The sequence below is a fragment of the Symsagittifera roscoffensis genome, chromosome 9 (assembly GCF_963678635.1).
Source record: "Symsagittifera roscoffensis chromosome 9, txSymRosc1.1, whole genome shotgun sequence".
Classification (NCBI taxonomy): domain Eukaryota; kingdom Metazoa; phylum Xenacoelomorpha; order Acoela; family Convolutidae; genus Symsagittifera; species Symsagittifera roscoffensis.
The window spans coordinates 8,214,249-8,234,468 of record NC_087070.1 but is presented as its reverse complement, the minus strand read 5'-3'; positions in this window follow the sequence as shown (position 1 = coordinate 8,234,468).

Genomic DNA, 20,220 nt, shown 5'->3' with positions numbered 1-20,220 from the left:
ACGTTAAGTTCGATTTCATTGGGGCCCGGAAGGTTATTCGCAAACAGTTTTTAAACATGTCGATTCATTAGTGAGAGTTTTCCTAATAACTATTTCTATTGTCTTAACTCAAAAATTTCAAAAATTTTTCTTATTTTGTGGGTTTCGTTTTTTTAAAAATAGACAAAAGTTTGATTTCAGCACCCAATTAGTTCCAACCACGTCCAAACTAAATTTAACCGTTTCTACTAATTTTACTAGTACAGTACAGTTACGATGTAACTCACTAGTTTAGCGCTTTTTAATGTTTCAAAAATATCAATAATTCAAAAATCGCGATTTGTGGGGGATCAAAATATCACTATTTTGACCCTAAAAACCGGTCTGTTTACTATGTTTTTCACTAAAAAACGATATAGGAGTAATAATAGAGGCAGTATAAATAGTAATACTAGTAATTTTATACCCCTCCGGGTTTGTTCAATATCTGAATTAAGGTGCTTAAGTCGGAAATTCGCAACTCGGTGGAGGGTCACTTCAGTGCAGTCACTGTCGAGCCCCCCACAGATTGATATCTTAATTTCTGTACCAAAAGGGATACAAAAATTGTTAACGATACCCAACAGTCGATGGTTGTTGTCCTTGAGACCCTTCCTGCTGCTCCTTGCACTGCTTGCCGGATCAGTCTTCCGCTCTGATCCCGAGACCCTTCCGGATTGAGAGCGAATTAGCAATAAAACGCTCAAAAACTCAAACAACCATACAGTACAAACACCAGAAACGGGCCACAATTTTGATCCTAACGATGGTTTTTGATTTGAATGACTGCAACAATAAAATATCTAACAACAAAAAACGGGAGGGTCGGATCACATCTCGTCTGGGTTGCTGAATTGTACATATTTTAAAAACTTAAAAAAATTATTTTTTGTTTTTTCGGTAATTTCTTTCTTTTTGTGGTTTTTTCTTGGGTACTATTCTACTTTTTCTTTCGTTTCTTGTATATCTTTAAGTGTTTTTGGTCATATACCGCTCAGGGAACGACGGGACCGCGAATCCCCCCATCCTTCACGATACGTGAAATTTAGGTTAAAAAAGTAAATCCGGGAATCTGGAAGGCTTCCGCGTTCCGAAGTACCCTTCCGCCCCTGTGCTAAGCGTTTTATTTAGAGCATCCACTCGGCGCGGAGTGCTCGTTAATGGTTCTGCCGATCATGATATAAAAAAGACTAACATCCAGGAGCGCCAATAAAACATATATGTAACATTCGCCCGGAAGTACATATCAATTGAAAATAAAGCTAGGTTGTAACACGAATGGCTAGCGTCTAAACACAGCTCTAGATGCTTTTAACCGTCTCTGCCAAAGCCAGTTCTTTAAGTGGTCCTTTCAACATCGGAACGCGCAACAAAATCATTACTGTTTTTGGGCTATCGGCCAGAACGCACAGATTAACTTAGTTACATGCAAAATTGTGAGCTCCTGGCTGGGTCTCAGTATCCCCAGACCACGAGGTCACTCCTAAAAACAGGGCTACTACTTATTTATTATTTTACTTTTGTTTTTGTTCAGTAGATAAAAATTATCAAATCCATCGGAGATTGATCAACCTTTCCCTTTGAATGGTCTGCCTTTGAATGGTCTGAAGATGATAAATTTTGGTCCTCGCGGTCTGAACATAAAACCACGACCTGAACTTGGGTTGCATTATCAAAAATCAAATCGATTCCTGTTAATTCTGTTTAAAACATGAAAACCCCATGGGTTTTAGTTAGTTTTTTTTCTATTGTAGTCTTTTTGATGTAAATGCTGAAAGACGTTGATTTTTAACATCAACAAAACAATGTTTGTTGAAGTCTGGAAGGGAAAAAACTTATTGTTCCGACTTTCGATACGAAAGTAACGGAATATTTGTGATTGGAGTGGGTTTTTTTCTTCACACAAATTTTGAGTTTTTAACTAACCATTTTTGACGGAATTTTTTTTAAAATATCATTGAAAAGGTATCATTGTCTTGATCTTAAATTTGAAAAATTTGATCATTTTTTGTAAAGTTATGGGGGTTCAAAAATTGCCATTTTGACAATTTGGGACAATTAACGCGCGATATATTTCGCGCTATTAATGCGTAAGCGTAGATTTAATCTTTCTTAGAAAACGTTCCAAATTAGTTGGAGAAAGCTCGTTGTTCCGACCTTCGATACGAAAGTAACAGAATTTTTGTGCTCGGGGTTGGTTTTTTTCTTCAGACAATTTTCGACTTTTTAACTAACCATTTTTGACGGATTTTCTTATATCGCTTAGCTTAAAAATGAGCCTAAAAATTGGAAAAGATATTTCTTCTTTGATCATTTTTTGTAAAGTTATGGGGGTTTAAATATTGGAGTTTTGGCCAATTTGGGACAATTGACGCGCGATATTTTTCGCTATTGATGCCTAAGCAGAGATTTAATCCGTCTTCGATATCGTTCCAAATTGGTTAAAAAGAAGCTTATTTGCCATAATTGATTTGTTACAAGGAGCGAAATATATCCTTTTGTTTTTTATATAGCGTGTGGGGGATGATTTTTACTATAAAAATTCAAAATTTTTTGACTGTCCTTTTTAATTGTTTTAAAAAAAAAACGAAGTGATTTTTACTCATATGGGTCATGATGATAGATTTTTTTTAGGTAAAAACTTTCAAGTGCTTCAACAATAAAAAAAAACGAAGTTTTATTTAAATGTTTAATTATAGAAATATGTTTAAATAAAATTATACAATATCAATCTTGTTATATTGCCATTCTTCTGTGCCCATTCCCTTTCGTTCCATGTCCCGCCCGATTCTCAGGGTCCAGGGCAGGGTCCGGATAGATCTCTACTTCTAATATTGCATTTTGGCCTTCGGAGGACTTTTGACTCCTGGTTTCAACCATTCCGCCTGAAACTTTCTTCACTTTGTTGTTCCGGGTCCTTGCGAACCTTTCAAAAAAAAGGTTCGTTCCTTGATATTCTTTGTTTCTTTGGTATAAATTTTCTGGAGCCATCACTTAGTTTAGGTATCCTCGACTTGTCTAGACTCATTTTTGATTTATCACTTCTTACCGCTTATACACTCAATTCGTTTACTGCGGTTTTTATTGTCTGGCTACTGATAAAAATAACACAAAACAAAAAAATCCGAAAGTTTCACTTAAGTAGTGACCATCTATCCTTTTAGGTTATCACAGTACAGCGTGTATACAATTTATTCACAACATATGATTGTTGGTTATTGGATATGAAGCTAACACAGACTGATGATATCAATATATCTACAAAATAGTGTACTCACTACGCAGTCAAAAAGAATTATTGAGGATTTAAAACCAAAAACGAAGAAAGGTAAATAATAACTTTTTATAAAGACTGAATTTGTATTGCCCTTGGTCTGTCGCAATTCCATATTCGAACTTGTTTCTAAAGAAAGAGCTTTCCCTGTTCAGTGCCGCACTAAACAGACAAAACTTAAGGGCAGTATTTTTCTCAAGCGGGCGAATATTGCACCCACCGAATCCTGTGTTACTTATCTGCCTTCGGATTGCCCGAGCTAGACCTACTAAAATCCTCAAGGCAACCACTTTTCCAAAAAATAGTTTGGTATTTAAACTCTGTTTTCAGTTAGACTTAGAGTCGCAAACCTCCGGGCTTAGACCTGTTTTTGTTTTACTATGGTTTTTTCAATTTTTGAATTAAAGGCAAGTTAACAGTGCCGACACTGGTTTCTAGCCTGATTCCTAATATTCTAATACTCTTCACTATGTATCTCACTTTCGTCTACTTACGTTTGGGGATCCCTGTAGCCACGTTCATTAGATATATTTATTAAAAAATGATATATCTGGGACCCCTCCGGATTGACAAAAATTAGGACCCTTCCCGAATGGCAAAATAGGACCCCTCCGAATTGGGACCCCTCCGGATTGGCAAAAAAGGACCCTTCCAGATTGGCAAAATTGGGACCCTGCCGGATTGGCAAAAATAGGACCATTCCGGCTGGGCAAAATTGGGATCCTTCCGGATTGGCAAAAATAGGACCCTTCCGGATTGACAAACTTGGGACCCTTCCGGATTGGCAAAAATAGGACACTTCCGGATTGGTAAAAATAGCCTCTCCGGGTGTTTAAAAACCACACCCAAACACTTCCTGATACGGTTTCCGAGCCTAATATGCTATATGAACTAACTAGGAAGGGTATATTCCGGCCCTAGATCCTTCCGGATTGAAGCTAAGCTGCTGATTTGACGATTTTCCTTAACTGTGAAGGGTCTTATGACTAGCCTAGTTTGACTCGACTATCTCTTTCTGGGTTCCTTAGCCCTTCATTTTTGTCGATAACAGCGTAAAATTGCGTTATTTAACCGTTACTACCGTTTGGTAGGTGTATAAGTGCTTTCCGAAAAAATTTACAAAACGTGAAAGGTCTACCTTCACAAATTGGTAACTTTGCTGAAAACAATCTTAAAAAATTTTTATCCTTTTTTTTTCAAAAAAAAACTTTATAAGTAAGCTCGCCTAATTTCTGTTCTAACGATACCAAGTTAAACTGAATCTGTCCAGTAGTTCTAAAGTTATTAACCAAAACGTCTTTTCTTCAAAAACAAAAAATTTTCGTTCTTATAGATTCTTCCTAACTTTTTTCGCAATTCTTGTCTCATTGACCTAAAAATTATTGATCCGAGCTTAGAAGGCCTATACTTTTCTAGATCAATACAAAAAACCCGATCTAAAATGTCCCAGTTGAAAAAATTTGTCAAAAACATTGCTGTTTGGACCCCTCCGGATTGATGAATCCACTAAATCAAACACGTTAAGTTCGATTTCATTGGGGCCCGGAAGGTTATTGGCAAACAGTTTTTAAACCTGTCGATTCATTAGTGAGAGTTTTCCGAATAACTATTTCTATTACCTTAACTCAAAAATTTCAAAAATTTTTCTTATTTTGTGGGTTTCGTTTTTTTTTGAAAATAACCAAAATCTTGATTTCAGCACCCAATTAGTTCCAACCACGTCCAAACTAAATTTAACCGTTTCTACTAATTTTACTAGTACAGTACAGTTACGATGTAACTCACTAGTTTAGCGCTTTTTACCGTTTCAAAAATATCAATAATTCAAAAATCGCGATTTGTGGGGGATCAAAATATTACTATTTTGACCCTAAAAACCGGTCTGTTTACTATGTTTTTCACTAAAAAACGATATAGGAGTAGTAATAGAGGCAATATAAATAGTAATACTAGTAATTTTATACCCCTCCGGGTTTGTTCAATATCTGAATTAAGGTGCTTAAGTCGGAAATTCGCAACTCGGTGGAGGGTCACTTCAGTGCAGTCACTGTCGAGCCCCCCACAGATTGATATCTTAATTTCTGTTAGAAAAGGGATAGAAAAATTGTTAACGATACCCAACAGTCGATTATTGTTGTCCTTGAGACCCTTCCTGCTGCTCCTTGCACTGCTTGCCGGATCAGTCTTCCGCTCTGATCCCGAGACCCTTCCGGATTGAGAGCAAATTAGCAAAAAAGTGCTCAAAAACTCAAACCACCATACAGTACAAACACCAGAAACGGGCCACAATTTTGATCCTAACGATCGTGTTTGATTTAAATGACTGCAACAATAAAATATCTAACAACAAAAAACGGGAGGGTCGGATCACATCTCGTCTGGGTTGATGAATTGTACATATTTTAAATTTAAAAAATTTTGTTTTTTTGTTTTTTCGGTAATTTCTTTTTGCTTTTGGTTTTTTCTTGGGTACTATTCTACTTTTTTTTTCGTTTCTTGTATATTTCTAAGTGTTTTTTTTATGTCATATACCGCTCAGGGAACGACGGGACCGCGAATCCCCCCATCCTTCACGATACGTGAAATTTCGGTCTTAACTAGGTTAAAAAACTAAATCCGGGAATCTGGAAGGCTTCCGCGTTCCGAAGTACCCTTCCGCCCCTGTGCTAAGGGTTTTATTTAGGGCATCCACTCGGCGCGGAGTGCTCGTTAATGGTTCTGCCAATCATGATATAAAAAAGACTAACATCCAGGAGCGCCAATAAAACATATATGTAACATTCGCCCGGAAAATAAAGCTAGGTTGTAACACGAATGGCTAGCGTCTAAACACAGCTCTAGATGCTTTTAACCGTCTCTGCCAAAGCCAGTTCTTTGTGTGGTCCTTTCAACATCGGAACGCGCAACAAAATCATTACTGTTTTTGGGCTATCGGCCAGAACGCACAGATTAACTTAGTTACATGCAAAATTGTGAGCTCCTGGCTGGGTCTCAGTATCCCCAGACCACGAGGTCACTCTCAAAAACAGGGCTACTTCTTATTTATTATATTACTTTTGTTTTTGTTCAGTAGATAAAAATTATCAAATCCATCGGAGATTGATCAACCTTTCCCTCAACTGTGCCAGTCGGTCATATTTGGAAGTTTGACCTTGAGCGATGTTTAGTCTTGATTTTTCAGTCGCGACAACTGAAAATAAGAGAAAATAAGATCAGAAGAATCGAACTACAATCGCGGAAAAGTAGTCCAAAAAAAAGAGCGTGATATTGCTATTCGCAATTTCGCCATATAAATCGAGCAAGAGTAGAGCTGTCTTTTTCTTGACAAAGGATCGAGAGTGACGGGAACAAATAGTGACGAGAACAAATAGAGAAGATTGAGTGGACCAGAGTGAACCTTGCCCAATGTCTTATTCTTGGCAAAGGATCGAGAGTGACGGGAACAAATAGTGACGGGAAAAATAGAGAAGATTGAGTGAACCAGAGTGAACCTTGCTCAATGGTCCAAAAAGAAAACTTGCGTCTTGAGTTGAAACTTATTCATTTCAAACTTCTTGAGTAAATTTTGATTACCGGAATAATTCTAGAGATACTTGATAATTTAGTTACACAATTCTAGAAGTTGTGTCGGTATGTAGGTTTAAATTTCTTGAGTGTGTTTTACATTATTATGTTGAGTTAGGGAGAGTTTTAGGTTGTTCTATCTTAAATGGATCAAGGGTCCCCTGTCTAAAAAAAAGTAACTGTATACGTAAGGTTCCGACCCTGTTTTTAACGGCGTTAGCGTGTTTTAGGTATTTTGAGACCTGAGCATTGGGACGTTCTTATGTCTAGAGGGGGGGGGGGTATTTTGGTAGTAGCTTTTAAGCGGTAACGCGGTTCGAAGTCTCATGTCGCAAGCGAACCGAGTTGGCTCCGACCGCTTGAGGTAGAAAAACGCAAGAGATATTGTCCCTGACTCTTGAGCCAATGGTTATAGGGCCTATTTTTCTTTGACCTCATTTGTGACTTAAGTAGGCGACTGTTACATAGTGTTTTTATGGCGCTCCTAGGTGTTTTTACGACGTAATGACTACGGAATGCAGCTCCGGGCTACGTGCCCATTCTAGAGAACCGGTGGTACGATTCAACGGGAACGTATTCACCTTCTGGTTGTACCGTGATAGCTTGTTGAGAAAACTCGAAAAAAATTTCCGGTGCGTTTTCCGAAACGAGGCCTAGCTAACCGAGTAATGGGGGCAACTAGGGGGACAAAAAACGGGTAAAAGACAAAAATCGAAACAAAAACCAAAACAGATTAGAAATAGGAACAATAAACTATATAAAATACAAAAAGGACAGTTGCTTTGACTTTCAAAATATGTGGATCAAACCTTAATTTTAATTAAAATAGTATACACATACTGTTTTCAATAAGGCCGATCGTCTCGATCAAACCAGCAACGTTGAACAGCGTCCCGAGCTAGGGGCGTTGAAAAAGTTTTCAGATAGCTTGTGACATCAGCCGACCACTGAGAGACTTGACTGGAACAGGTGACCAGCCAAGTGGGAAAGTGGCACTCGGGATAGAGGCCTCAGAGACAGAAGACACCCGACTGTGGGAAAGAGACAGCCAGCAATGTGATCAAGGCAAAACAGAGCAAACGGAGGAGGGTTCATATAGGTGTTCTGTTTGGTCAAACGGGTATCGTTCAAATCGGTTTTACAATATAGGAGATAAGTGTAAATTTGAATAAGCGAATATCCACTGTTTTGAGGAAACGTTTTTACTTGAGCAGAGTTTGGTAACAGGTTCTACGGATTTCTCACAAGAGGTTTAGCACCCATAGCGCTTAGCGTAATTTTTGGATTAGGTGGGGGCTAGATAGGGGGGAGGTTAGCAGGGGGCTGGCTAAGATAGAGGTTGGTGGTTGAAAGTTGTAAAAAGGGGGGCTTTCTTATAGTTACTTAACAATCGATATCGTCGATTTAGTTACATTAGAACAACTGAGTTGAAGACTCACAACAAGAGTAGCAACGCGAAGGTACTCGATAGCGAACCCGTATTAAGGCAGGTCCCCTGGCCGGATCGGGTGGGGAGATCGGAAATAGACAGTTTTTGGAACCCAAAAAGGTGAAAACCCCATAAGACCACTACTAGGGGGGAGGAAAAACGCAAGACAGTCAGGTAGCAGACATTTTTTTTACGAAAGGCAAGCATTGTCGAAATTGCATTTTAGGTATACAAGTTTTTCTTGTTTTTGTTATTTTTTGCTCATTTGACTTTTACGGTTTTTGGGTTTGACTTTTGCTGAATTTTAGTCAACAGCGATCGTAAATAAGCTTAAAAACAAATCGTATTTCGACTTGAATTGGCAATAGGAAACAAGAGGAAATTACAGGGTACTTAGAAAAGAAAAATTTAGATTGACAGAATCAGGTTTTGGGGATTTTTCACACAAGTTCTAGAGGAGGTACTTGGATAGTGGACTGGATATCCTAACACTCGAATTACCACTTCCTGTCCTAACGAGTTCCGGACAGGAAGTGGTAATGGAAGTTCGGATAAAGAGTTTTAATACCTGGGCTACAGCAGTGGAAGCAGCACAAGAGTCTTGGTGGCAGTCCTAGGATAGTGATCTAAGGGTCCTAACACCTGAGTGCTGGGAGAGTGATCTAAGGGTTCCAAGACTCTACCTAAGGATCACAACACTCGAGCGAAGGGTCCTAGGACAGTACAGAAGGGTCCCAAGACCCTACCTAAGGATAACAACATTTGAGCGAAGGGTCCCAAGACCCTACCGGAAGGTACCAACACTTGAGCGAAGGGTCCCAGGACAGTACCGAAGTGTCCTAGGACAGTACAGAAGGGTCCCAAGACCCTACCTAAGGATAACAACATTTGAGCGAAGGGTCCCAAGACCCTACCGGAAGGTACCAACACTTGAGCGAAGGGTCCCAGGACAATACCGAAGGGTCCCATGACCCTACGTAAGGATCACAACACTCGAGCGAAGGGTCCTAAACAGTAATGAAGGGTCCCAAAACCGTACCTACGGATCAAAACACTCGAGCGAAGGGGCCTAGGACAGTACAGAAGGGTCTCAAGACTGTACCTAAGGATCACAACACTCGAGCGAAAGGTCCTAGGATAGTAAAGAAGGGTCCCAAGACCGTACCTAAGGATCACAACACTCGAGCGAGGGGTCTTAGGACAGTACAGAAGGGTCCCAAGACCCTACCTAAGGATAACAACATCTGAGCGAAGGGTCCCAAGACCCTACCGGAAGGTACCATCACTTGAGCGAAGGGTCACAGGAATCGTCCCAATACCCTACCAAAAGATACCAAGACCTGATCGAAGGGCCGCAAGACCTGATCGATGGGTCCCAACACTTAGTTTAGGTCTCCAACTCTCGGAGAGACGAACTTGACTGTTTTTTTTTTATAAATAATAGATTAGGGATTTTTTCTTATAATTTCAATTAGATTTTACATAAGGAACTTGAATATATTAAAATTGTAGATAAAGAAAATTGTTTATAAAAATCATGGAAAAAAAGAGCATCACTAACAGAAAGGAAAAGGATAAGAGTTAAGCAAAATCAAACCTCATTGCAACGGAAACTAACACCAACAAATTAGAGAGAGTAATGAGGAAAAATATTTTAGTGAATATGATCAATACAAGAAGCAATAAGGAACATAAGGACAAAGAGAATGTATTGAAAGAACCGACTATACCGGCCAAAGAAACTGATCTTGAGACACCAGATCAAAGTTTAGACGGGGCGGAAAGAAAGACGACGGAATCAACACCCATGCCAAATGTAAAAGAACAAGAGAAGAAAACAATAGAGTTCTCACCAATAGGCAATGTAGACGAAACAACTAATAACACACCGGAAACGATAAAAGAAGATTCACAAACAAACAGAACGTCGTTCACAGAGAGGTTTGCAGCAATGGTCGGAATGAAACCAAAAGAAAAAAAGGAGGTAATAGCAGCGACCGAGAAAAGCAAAACATTTGGGACAGTTTCCGCAATAATGACAGAAACCAAAGAAGATGAAGAGCAAGTGACGCAAGAAACAATGGCTAACAAGATAAACAAACTATGGAGTCAAAAACACCTTTACTTGAGCTGGGCGACTTGATGGCAAAGTTAGAACATATTGACAGAAAGCTGAAATGCAGCGAGGAAGACCGCCTAGAGCTGAAAAAAGAAGTTCGACACAATAAGATAGAGTACCTAGACAACTACTATGTCCTGGCAAAGGCCACGGAGGAGAAGCTAAAACAGAAGACGGAAAAGGTAGAAATGACCAACAAAGAGCGAGAGAAACATGTCAAGAAAGATATGGAGGAGATGAAAAGGAGATACGACACCAAGAATGGAAAGTTGCGAAATTTAGAAAACAGGATGGACACATTGAGCAAGGAACAACCACAAATTGGATGTACTCCTGAGAAACTCTATAGCCCAAGAAAAACTGGGGGCGGACAAGCCATCTGGAACTAGAATCGACTTCGTAGAACCACAACGAAAGAAACGGGAATCTACACAGTTACCCCGGATTGATAGCAGCATGGCGGCAGGAGGGACCAGGACTGCTATGAAGGGGGCAGCCTCAAATTCGGCGAGGCCCCAGAAGACTCAAGTACACATGCGGGTGTACCACCAGATGCCATGACGTGGGCGAGTACCTGGGAAATGATGAACAGGACGTTTGAAGCATTCGCAACAAGGAACACAGACTCAAGTGACAGAGGCAGTAGCAAATCTAGAAACGGTTCAGATGGTTGCATTGGCACCTGGGTTGAAGTAATGAGACTACATCTAGAACAAGACAACTTGATCGATGAGAGGCAGGCCTGCGCGGCGATATTAAGCTACCTAGAGGGAACAGCACTGCAGTGTTTGGTAACAAAGAAGGAGGAGGAGCGTGATACTGCAGACAAGATCTTTGAGATACTGTTGAATTGATTTGGATCGTGCATGAAGGGTCATCAGGCGATGATGAGGTTCGAAAAAAGATGACAAAGAGACAAAAGATTGATCGATTTTTGGATGATCTTGAGAGCGTGAGGAGGAGAAGCGATCCAGAGAAATCGACAAACAGAAGAAACTTTAGCATCGCTTCAAAGTTTATCGACGGAGTGAGAAGTGACGACTTGAGAACGATGTTGGCAACGTATTATACGCTATCGAAGGATAACGCACCAACCCCAGAGGAGATGAGGCAAAAGTCAAGAGTGTATATGTTAATGAAACCAAAGAATTACTCGTTCTCGGAAAGCAGAAACATTCAAGGGGGGGAGGCCAACACTAAAGGTCGTCATGGTACAAAACTAGAGACGACATGAACAAACGAAGGTCATGTGCAAACTGTGGATCGGCGGATCATCATGAAGTGGATTGCACAACATACAAACAAGGCATGAAAAGCTTGGGATATGCGCCAGACGAGGAAGACATGAGTCAAACGGAAGAACATGAGTTTTACAGTGGCTTGATCATCAAAATAGGTGCGAGGTGTATTTTTTGCAATCAAGAGGGCCATTTCAGGATGGAATGTCCCCTGTTTTGGGAGGCAGAGAAGAATCAAGGTCACCTGAAACATATGGGAAACCCCTATCGGCGAGGAAGGCCTAAATTCGGTCAATAGGGCTACCCAATCATCAGCAGAAGGTCACTATTTTTGTGGTGAGCTCAATGCTGGCGTTGCGGTGGATCGAGGAGAACGTGACGAAATATCGAGAGTCGAGGACACCAACAGTGGAGTCAATACATGCCATCGACTACAGCCGGAGGCTTGAGTTGTTCGAGACTGCGTGTAAAGTATTCGCGGTGCCCAAGGAGGTGAGGCAGGTGTGGAGTCGCATGAGATTTTGTTCAATGTTTCGGACGACGCTGACGCCTTGACTGTACACGGTGACGAAGAATCACATGAAGAAGCATCAGAAAGAATATCAACAGTTCCTGGCCGAGATCGGGCCAGAGGCCTTCAGCAGACCCTTGCTAACTCATCGTAATGCGATAACCATGGGTTGGAATAGGATTGGTAGAGTGTCTAGAGATAATACCAAGGCGAGGGAATCGATATTGGAGGAGGACTTGGCGAAGAACATGAGCTTGAGCTTGCACAACTCCTTTTGCCTGAATAAGGAATCTAAAAAGAAGGGTCTACCGAACCAGGCGAAAAGATTACAAGAGCAGAAGGAATGGATGCGAGCCTACGAACAACTGAAGGCATGGGAAGAGATCGTGATCAGTTCCGATGATGAGGAAGAACTGGCGAGGCAAATTACCGTGTCGAGTGTGTCAGGATCCAGTACCTCAAAGACGAGGGGCACGAACTGAACAGGGTGTTCAGGGGTTGGTTCTTGCTTCGTGAGCGGGGGAAAGAAAAAGGTGCTCGAGTGTGAACTCAGATGAAATCTGAGGGCACGTAAGAGAAGTTTTAATAAAAGTACTATTGTTATTAGTATACTATATCTACTATATAAATCAAAATGCTGCATGACAATTTTCTTTCTCTGAATAAACAAAACGTAAATTTTTTTAAAGATAACTTATAAAACCCAAAATCAGGGTGCAGGTGAATGCAAATTTTGATTGCTGTTTAGCGATAATGTGACAGTTTTGCATGGCTGAGAATTTTGGGGTGTAGATGAAGTTAAATCTGCTGCAAACTTCTGTAAATGACCACTAGCACTGTATCTTGAGACGCACTCATCATCCTGGGGGCTCACTGACAGACGACGAAACGCAATGAGGACATCGATCTTGAGTCCGGGGAGTATGTGCCAGTCGGTCAAATTTGGAAGTTTGACCTTGAGCAACGTTTAGTCTTGATTTTGGGGTGAAATGCAATTTTTCAAAATTTCGAATTGAGCTTGTCATGCTCAAGTTTCTCGCGACAACTGAAAATACGAGAAAATAAGATCAGAAGAATCAAACTACAATCACGAGAAAGTAGTCCAAAAAAATAGGAGCGTGAAATTGCTATTCGCAATTTTGCCATTTTAATCGAACGAGAGTAGAGCTGTCTTATTCTTGGCAAAGGATCGAGAGTGACGGGAACAAATAGTGACGTGAACAAACAGAGAATATCGATTGGACCAGAGTGAACCTTCGGTGGGAAGGTGGACAGCTGAAATTGCCTAATGGTCCAAATACAAAACTTGCATCTTGAGTTAAAACTTATTCATTTTAAACTTCTTCAGTTAGACTTGATTACCGGATTAATTCTAGAGTTACTTGATAATTTAGTTACTCGATTCTAGAAGTCGTGTCGGTCTCGGTATGTAAGTACCCAATTTAAAGAACTTTGGTAGTAGCCTTTAAGCCGTAACGAGGTTTGTAGTCTCATGTCGCAAGTGAACCGAATTGGCTCCGACCGCTTGAGGTAGAAAAACACAAAAGATAGTGTCCCTGACTCTTGAGCCAAAGGTTATAGGACCTATTTTTTCTTTAACCTCATGTGTGACTTAAGTAGGCGACTGTTACAAACTCCTAGCTTCTCATACTCCAAAAATGAGTCCGGTGTTAATAAAATTCAAGTCAGGACCTTCCAGGAAGCGAAAAGTTGTTACAATAGAGTAAGAGTTTCCTTCCCGAGACCCTTCCGGATTCTGGAATCCGGACGAAGAGCGGTCTTATCCCCTTCCGAAAGGCTTGTAAAATCGTCCAAATACCCTTTCTGTTTCTCGGGAAGTCTTCGGTAACGATTGTACAGTTACAATCGTTACAGTTCGGATAGCTTCTGTTAACGTCGCCAACTATAATTTTGTCGTTGGCTGTTATTTTCTTGTACGGTCTGTGTCAGCAAATTTTGTTCTTCTTCTGTTTTTCTTATTTTCAGTTGTAGCGAAATTTCAAGGTCGTGACGTGTCTTTATTTCAGAACGAATTTTTAAAATTTACTTCGTCACTTTCAACTGACCTCTCCTGATTCGTTAAATCGTACGATTAGCGCAGTCAATCTGCCAAAACTGTCAATCTTCCCAGTCTACGGTTATAATAAATTTTCGAAGTTGCCATGCATTTTGGCGCCATTCTGGTCGAATGTCACAATTCTAACTCGAATCTTCTGTCCTATTTTTTTATTTGCATTTTCAGTTGTCGCGAGACTACTGAAAAAAAAAATACTTTAAAAAAATTATTTTTGTCCCCAAAATCAAGCGTAAACGTCTAATTCAAGTTCAAACTTCCAAATATGACCGACTGGCATACTGCATTGTTGCTTGCGTCTGGAGGTTGTTTCTTCTGTGTTTTTTAACCTGAATTACAGGCTGCCTGACTCGTGAATTTTCTGAAAAATATTCGTTGCGTTTTTTTTCTGACAGTAGACTATTGCTTTGAATCGATATCTGTGAAAGAAATTTGGTGTTTTCCATCGTACAGTTGACAATTGCTTTGAATTGAAAAGGGTATATTTAAACCTAAATGGTGCCGAAAACGCAAGATACTTAAAAGAAGGCAATTTGAACCGCTAAATATTTCGGAGTTTTAGATCTCATGGTTTTATAAATCTAACGGGCTACATCATATCGGTGAATTTCAAACCTCTGTAACATTCGTCTACTGTAGTCACACATGAGGCTTAAGAAAAATAGGCCCTATAACCACTGGCTCAAGGGTCAGGGACACCATCTCTTGTGTTTTTCTACCTCAAGAACGGTCGGAGCCAGTTCGGTTCGTTTGTGACATGAGACTACGACCCGTTACAGCTTAAAGGCTACTACTAAAATATCCCCCCACTCTAGAATTAGAAACGTCCCCATACTTAGGTCTCTAGATACCCAAAATACATGAACGCCGTTAAAAACCGGGTTGGAACAATCCGTTAAGTTACTTTTTATTAGACAGTGTAACTTTGATCCATTTCAGATGGATCAACCTAAAACTCGCCTTACCTCAACATAACAATTATAAAACACACTCTAGAAATTTAAATTAAGTACTCACATCGTAGCACGCTCAAGAAAGGGAAGTACTTCATTCGGTAATCAACTCGAGAATTAAATAATGTAACTAAATGAGTTTTAATGTTTATCAGTTTCAATGACAAGGACAAGTTTTAACTCTAGGATATAGTTTCTCGTGAACCATTGGGACACTCAAGCTGTCCACCTTTCCACCGAAGGTTCACTCTAGTCCAGTTCAAATAATAATCCAATCGAGTAATGACAATCCAGTTCTCGGGAATACGCTTGTCTCTGTTTCAGATGGGACAGCTCTACTCTTGTTCTATTGTGACAGAAATTGCGAATAGCAATTTCCCACCGTTTTATTTAGCAACTTTCCCGCGCTTGTTACTCGATTGTTCTGACTTCTCTTTTCTGATTTTCAGTTATCGCGAGAAAATCGTGCATGACAGGTTCCATTCGAAATTTTGAAAAATTAAATTTCACTCCAAAATCAAGTGTTTTTTGCTTCTCTCAAGGTCAAACTTCCGAATATGACCGACTGGCACATACTCCCCGGACTCGAGATCGATGTCCTCATCGCGTGCTGTCTTCTGCCAGTGAGTCCCAGAAAACCGAGTGTTACTCAAGATACAGTGCCAGTGGTCATTTACAGAAGTTTGCAGCAGACTTAAGCTTATCTACACCCCAAAATTCACAGCCATGTAAAATTTTCACACTATCGCTAAACAGCAATCAAAATCTGCACACACCTGCACCTTTGAATTCTTGCTTTCCAAGCCAATAATTTAAAATTTCTTTTGTCCTACTCAATCAGGAAATTGTCATGCAGCATTTTGATATAACAATATTTGCTTTGTTAAAACTTCTTTTTCGTGAATCCAAGTTTCACCCGGATCCACGCTCAAGCCCCCCTTTCCCTCTCAAGACTCAAGATCCATTCGGGCCACCTGCTCATCTCGCACTCTTCGCCTTGGAGGTACTGCACCCTGAAGTACTAGATACGGCAAACTGTCTCAACAGTTCCTCTTCATCATCGGAGCTAATCACAATCTCCTCCCAAGCCTTCAGCTGCTCGTAGGATCGCATCCATTCTCTTTGCTCTTGCAACCTCTTTGCTTGGTTGGGTAGTGCCTTCACCCTAGATTCCCGGTTCAAACAAAAGGAGTTGTGCAGGGTCAAGCTCACGTTCTTCGCCAGGTCCTCCTCTAGTATCGATTCCCTCGCCTTGGTATTGTCTCTAGACTATTTACCCACTCTCTTCTATCCTGTCGTGATTGCATTACGATGGGTTAACAAAGGTCTCTTGAAAGCTTCCGGCCCAATATCGGCCTGGAACTGTCGATACTCTTTTCGATGTTTTCTCATGTGATCTTTCGTTGTCATGTACAACCAGGACGTCAGCGTCGCCCGAAACCATGGGAAGTACCTCAAACGGCTCCAGACATGTCTGACTTCCGTTGGTATGGCGAATACCTTGCACGCAGTCTCAAACAACTCGAGTCTCCTACTGTAGTCTATCGCGTATATTGACTCAGCCGTTGGCGTCCCCGCTTCCCGATACTTCGTTATATTCTCTTCGATCCATCTCAGAGCCAACATCGTACTCACTACCAAGATCGTCACCTTCTGTCGGTGATCCGGTAGTCCGATCGAGGTTCGCCTTATTCCTTTCCTTCTGCGTCTTCTCGAGCTCTTTCTTTAGAACACCTAGATCCGGATATGCCTCGGTCGTCTGTTGCGTTCGTGACATCGATGGCACCCTACTCGAGCTCTGGCTTGTGGATCTTACTGTTGGCCTAGTCGGTAGTGGGAATTCCCCTGCGCCATATTCGGTATTGTTATTCAGGCCTGGATTCCTTGCCAAGTCAAAACCCCTTACTCCTCCATCCACATTCCAAGACAACCATCTGGTCTGTTCTTGGTTCGATATTCCCTCGGTGGTGTAGCCGATCATCAAGACAGCCTCCGTCGCAGACTCCCTGCATTCACCCTGGTCTTCCAACTGGAGGATGGCATTCAGCATTATCGTCATTCTCTCGTCTATTTGGGTATAATCCAGGTCCCTCAGGCGTCTGTACAGCTCATCAAGAGTAGGCTTCTTCAGGGCCGCGGGCATGGATTTCCAGAATCTGTCTGCCATTCTTCGTGACTTCGGGATGTATACAGGTATGTGTTAACCAGCTCAAGAATTACCTTACCAGCTCAAGAATTACCTTACCGACTCAAGTATTACCCAACTCAAGAATTCTCTCGAAATGTTCCCTTGCAAATACTTGCCGTAAGTGCCGATTATCGCGAGTTCAATCAAGGTTTCTCTCTCTGTTTCTCGCTTGAGTATAGTTGGATTTTCAACTTTGTTTTTCAAACTTGATCTGAAAACAGAAAGCATATTGAAACTTGACATGTCATGTTCCTAACCTAGAGACCCCCCTTTTACCAATATGGTTAAAATCTTATCATTCTCATATCACTTAAAACAATTCAATTGGAATTTCCTTAAAAGCATGCAGATTCATTTTATGTTTTAGCACCGTTAACTCTTTTTTTTTTTTTTTTTTTTTTAATTCAATTGTCATGCCAATCATATCTTTAAGATCCCTTTACCTGCGCCGCACCCCAGTACCTAACTCAAGACTCCTCCCTCACACCCGACTCGATACCCCCATGTACCCGACTCAGGCGATGCTCAAGTAGTACTTCTTATGAAGATACACCATTATCTCAGTTTCTGCAAAGACCACATGTAGGATAGCGTACAATTCCCTCGGGCTCAGTTTGCCCCTGTTCGGGTCATACACCGGCATTGAGACTTCTGTTATCCCTCTTTCAATCATGAAGTCTCGTAATCTTGTTAGTGCCAATATCACGTGTTCGGGATCGATTGTGTTCCTGTCATTACTAGGAAGCACAGATATTTGCCCGGGACTTGTGCCACTGACGGTGGAAGCGCTGCCATCCCTCCCAGTCCTGGTCTCTGTCTGAACAGAAACTCTACATTCTGGTACTCTCTTTTGAAGTCAGCTTCCAATCTTGATTTGAAACTCATGTCCGCCGTGATGCAGATCGCGCTGGTCCCGTTTGACAGGATGAAGTCGCTATCTGTTATCATGATGTTCTCCGAGTATTCATTGGGTATTTCGAATTTCGTTTTGAAATTCCGACCTATAGTAGGCTCTGGCTCTTCTTCCTCCAGTTCCAATTTGCTCGTTTCTCTCACTTCCTTGAGCTTCTTTATCATCAAATTTTCGGTGTGGGTAAGTCCTACCCCCACTCCCCGGACAAAAATATTTATCGACGTCCCCGTCGATGTTGTCGGGTCTGAATTGTCCTGAGGAATGTCCAGTGGCCTGTCTGTTGCCGTCCATCCGAAAAGAGGGTCCTCTGTCTTCATGTAATTTGCTGCTGATACATCGACTTGCTGAATGCTTTGTCCTTCGCGGCTCTCGTCTTTGACATCACGCATCCACTCTAGAATCCTCAAGTTCGTGTTCTCCCTCCTCTCTATCTCACTCTGTTCGAGATCCGTTTCTACTTCTGGCGTCGCGTAATCATCCTGCGGATAATGACCACCATCGTCAATGACCTGCCATTCCTCTCCGGCTTCCAGTTCGCCTGCCTTCAGTAATTCCTCGCCCAAATTGTCTGGCTGTATCTTATCTATCAAGAAGTCATCCCCGTACCTGTTGTACCTCATGCCGGTGCGTTTACGATTGCCGGTCCTGGTTTCCGGTGGTGTTGGTCGATCCGGCTCCATCCACTTCGGCACCTCGTCTTGCTCCGGGTCGTTCCAGTCTTCTTCTACAAATGATCCTGCATCAGACCCCACTCCTATCTTTTCATTGTCGTCCAAACTCAAGTTCTCATTACCATCATTTTTCTCTCGAGTACCTTTCTCATTCACTTCACACGCTGGCTCTACCACCAGGTACTCAAGACCCTCCATGTCCTTCGGTATGCACCAATCCTCTGGGGACGGGACGTGAGGCTTCAGATTCTCATAATGTGCCGCTCGCCCAGTACTCAAGCGATAGAACCGTCCTTGTTGATGAACCTCCGTTATCATGAATGGTCCCCTCCACTTCTTGAGTAGTTTCTTTGTTCCCTTGGGCGGTATTACATTTTGGAAGACCCACACCTATTGGCCCACTTCATATGGCTTTGCTCTTAATATTTTTTCGTCGTATTTCCTGCGTTGCCTCATTTGCGCTTGCGCCGTGTTCCTCCTGCATAGCTCGTTCAACTCCTGTTGTCTTTTGATCGCTTCTTTCACGTATGCCTGAGGCGACGTCCTTTCCCCCTCGTATTCCGGGTAAAAGAATGTCAGAGGCATTGCTCTCTCCCTGCCCGTCAACATCATGAAAGGACATGCCCGTAGTTGAGTGCTGTGTACTGTTGTAGGCTCCTACTACCTGTGGCAGGTATTTGTCCCAGTCCGTCATGTATCTTGAGCAGTACACCCTTAACATGTTGACCAGTGTCCTGTTTTGTCTCTCTACCAACCCATCGGTCTGCGGATGATAGGTCGTCGAGTGTGCTTGAGCAATGTGCGATCTCTTCATCAATTCTTTTGTCAAGTCCCCCACAAAAGCTTTGCCGTTGTCCGACTGGAAAGTCATTGGACAACCATACCGCGATATCCAATGCGTTATCAGATGATCACATGTCTCTTCGGCCGAGGCTGTCTGGCACGGAACCGCTTCCGCCAACTTTGTGAAGTGATCTATTATAACCAGTATCTGGTTGTATCCCGACTCTGTCATGCAGATTTTTTGATGGTCTATCTGCACCACTTCATTGAACTCCGAGCTCTCAACGGACTTGAGGGGAAACTTCATCTTCCTTGGGTCTTTTACCTGGAGACATGCCAGGCAGGCATTCACCCATCTCTCGCAAGCTTTTCTCATTCCTGGCCAATCAAATCTGTGAAGTATCCTTTGTTGTACTTTGTCTATCCCCTGGTGACCCATCTGGTCGTGTGATCTGAAAAGCACCTCTGTCTGGTACAATTGTGGT